Below are 3,788 nucleotides of genomic sequence, written 5' to 3'. Positions count from 1 at the left end.
CTTATACCAACCTACAGTTGAACCCTTACCCCAATACACAATTTGACTTGTAATGTAGTGACAATCTTTCCTTTCAACGCACGGCTCCAATTCCGTGACTAACCAATTGATGCATGGATCCTAGTACGCGACTTACTCCTTTGCACGGATCCAAGTACATGACTAACACACCAACTTGAGAAAGATGTTGGCTGCAAGGTTCTTCAGTTCATCCAAAAGATAAAAATAAAAAAGCTCATTGGTTACAAAACCCTTGGTGTAAAGAGTAGCTTCTTCAATGAAAAGATGAACTAGGTAAACTTTTATCTTCGGTTGCACAATGCATGAAGGGATGTTCTGATTCCTTGTGCAACACCTTGTGACAACTTTTAAAATAATCCTTATATATGTCTAGGGTTGTGAGAAAAGAAACCTTACACAAATACACTTGGATATGCGTGAAAACAGATCTGAAAATTTGAATTTCGTAATTCTCAATAGATACTGTTTTGTTGAGCTGCTATTGAGCATACGCATTAAATCTAGATAGATATGATCTGTCGAACTATCTATCGAGTTTTAATGAACAACACTTTCTTCACTTGTTTCTTGGACAGTCCTGCATAGCTTCAATTCTAGACTTGAACTCTTGTTCCTTGAAGTATTAAACCCATCACAAATCTACCCAATTACAAGTAAAGTGCGTTTTGTTAAAGGATTTGCCAATATACATAACATATGTTCTAACAAGTTTCACATATGTCCTAACAATATTCATAATGATTATTACAGTGTATGAATTTAATATGTAAAGAATGTTTTACCGGACCTGTTATAAATAAAATTTGGTTCTTCATGATCTAGTAATCGATAATCATACCATTCTGGCAACGACTTTCATGATATCATCCATAGTTGGCCTATGCAGAGGGTCATCTTCCAAACAAGCCTTGGCTAAAACAGCTAAACATAAAGCCTCCGCAAGAGGACAATCATCCTTCAAAGACGGATCCATTAAACTCCTCAATTTTTCAAAACAACCACCTTCACTAGCTCCTCCCAAGAATGTGATGGATTCCTTGAATGATTTTCCATTAAGGTCCTCCTGTGCCGAGATTAGCTCAAGCAAAATAACTCCAAAGGCAAAAATGTCTACCTTTTCAGAAGTTGAGCCATGCTGAAGGTACTCTGGTACAACCCATCCTCTGACATTATCTTTACCATCCATTTCTTTCACAGGCCCAACAGCAGCACTAGTTCCAATATTTGCTAGTTTTGCTTTCCAATTTGTAGTAAAAAAAATAATTGTACTACTCAAGCCCAAGTGTGCAAGGGGGAGAAAAGTGCAATAATGTAGATGGTGTAGCCCTGTTGCAATATCAAAAGCAATTTGTGTCCACCTGTGCCACTAGAGAGGGTTAGACAAGCAGTGCCTCAAGCAGCCATTGCCAGGGAACTCAAACACAAGATAAGAACAGGAAAAGTCACCTTCCCCATAACAAACACCATGTAAATTCACAATATTGATGGGATTAATTTTTTAGTCTAAATCAATAGCCTGCCGGGTGTTTTCAAACTTTGTCTGTTGGATCATCACTTCAACATTATTGATCAACCCCTTATAGACCTCGCCGCCAATCTTGTTTTCTTCACTGAAACCTCTAGTTGCTTTCTTGAGGCCCTTTATGATGTACATGAACAATGAGTATTTTATTTCAACAAGGATATCTAGAGATAAACATGAATTTGCAGACCTTGGAGAGCTTCTAACTTGTGAACAAGAGATTAGAGAGCTTCTCACCCTTCAATTTCTTTAATGCCTTTATACCACATGCAACCAAAGCTACAAGTACCAGAATCGCACCAGCAATAGATATTGCCATATACAAATTCCTTGATTTTGTGCTTTTTGGTTTTGTTCCATTGGAAATTGTGGGAAGAAAAGCAAGAGTTGGAGGTGGAGGATCCGGGACATTGAAATCCATGACGGGAACTTCTGTCAATGGTATCAAAACTGTTGTGTTTGGAAAAACGGTTGGCTTAGGTTCTAAATGATTAATAACCCTTAAATCTCCAGGAGAGATACAAAATTTCTTACTCAATGTTTTCCAAAATAAATCATTGTTTTCTAAGATCAAATATGACACATTCTAATTGGTGATTTAATTAAATAAAGAAGTCTGGACTAAGTTTTGAAATATGAACTAGTTACATGTATCAGATGGTCCATGACTTGATGCTAGAGACAGGGGAAGAGGCATGTATAAGGGTGCGGGGGCCATGGCCCCCCAAAATTTTAAAATTTTTAAAAATATATATACAATTATTTTTATGTTCAAGCCCAATTTAGTATACAAAAATCAGAGTTGGCCCCTTCAAAATTTTGAATTAGTCCAATAATGCTCTTAAACAAAATAATTGGTCTAATAGTTATAGAGATATAACTTTATTTTTGGCAATTCTATTTTTGGCAATTCTAGCATCTGCATGATCTTCCACATGGGTTCTCCACCACAAAAGATACATGCTAGTAATCGTCACCATCTCTTGATTAGGCACCCTGGCAGCCTTAAAGTACTGCTCCATATTTCATAGGAAATTCTCCAAATCCATGGCATTCCTGGCACCATTAAAGGGCTTTGGTTTAGGCACCTTTACTTTGGTGGCCACTTCCCCCTCCCTAGGCAAGCCACTCATTGCTTTCTTCAACAGGGCAATTTATGTTTCAAGTTGGCGTTGGGTCTCCCTTACTACCTAGTTCTGGGTGTCCAGTTTAACAACCAATTCTTCAACACGATTCAACACAATATCCCTCTATTCTACAAGATCATTCCCCACCATAGTAGTTTCTATAGAGAGGGCTTCCAATCTGTCACACACAGAAAGTTGTTCCCCCTCTCTAGGAACTTCGAGTATTATCTCCAAGATAGTTACCCTTGTCTTGGTGTTTGAAGACATGGCAGCCAAGCTCTGATACCAATTGTCACAGGGTCAAATTTTCTTTTAAATTTTCTGCCTATGATGGCACTAAGCCCCTGACCTAGTCTCAACCAACACACCACACACACACACTGCATGAATACTTATAACAAAATTATAAAGGGAATTCACACATAGTATTTATAGGGCATCAACCCCAACCTTTATTACTCAATATCAAGTACAAAGGAAGCCTAGAGAATACACACGAAATTCTCTAAGCCAAAATTACACACTGATGTTGACAGCCCCAACAGCCTAAGATAAATGCACAGAAATAAATTACACACTCTGCCAATGCTTCAGTAGCCCACACACTTGTTCTAGCACGTTTTAGAAGGCTTGGCCCCCTACCTAAGCCTTCTCATCAGCATCACAGCCCACACAGCATGCTTATATTCAGCACATCAAGTAACTGCCATCAGCCCACTCACACAAGTCCATGCATTCTGCTAGAACCAACCAGCCCAATGCCTTGCACAGCATATCATAATCACAGTAGCCCAGCACTGCCTTGCACTCAAGCCACCAATGCCATGCACCATCACCTAGGGTCAACACCACTTGCTGCAGCCCAACATCAAAATCCGTCTCTACCCACCATGGCCTTCCTCTGCCATGGCCTTAGGGAATCATATGGAGCAAGGTGCCTCCACATGCTGCACTCATCACACTCATCATTCTGAATCCAACAGGAAGACCAGGCTTGTCCCCCTCAAAGAGCAGTTAGGAGCCTTACTAGATAGGCATGAAGAGCCATTGGTGTGTTGAGAAAACATAGAGCCAAGTGGCTGGCCTGATGTTGCCCTAGCATTCCAATTCCTCATGCC

General features: G+C 39.7%; 1 pseudogene; it reads right to left on the bottom strand.

Annotated features, from left to right (window-relative positions):
• Nucleotides 1–853: 853 nt before the first annotated feature.
• On the bottom strand, nt 854–3,503 carry LOC142606258 (lysM domain receptor-like kinase 4; annotated as a pseudogene).
• Nucleotides 3,504–3,788: the final 285 nt, after the last annotated feature.

This window comes from Castanea sativa, chromosome 8, assembly GCF_040712315.1.
Source record: "Castanea sativa cultivar Marrone di Chiusa Pesio chromosome 8, ASM4071231v1".
Classification (NCBI taxonomy): Eukaryota; Viridiplantae; Streptophyta; class Magnoliopsida; order Fagales; family Fagaceae; genus Castanea; species Castanea sativa.
This window is presented reverse-complemented; position numbering and strand designations above follow the sequence as displayed.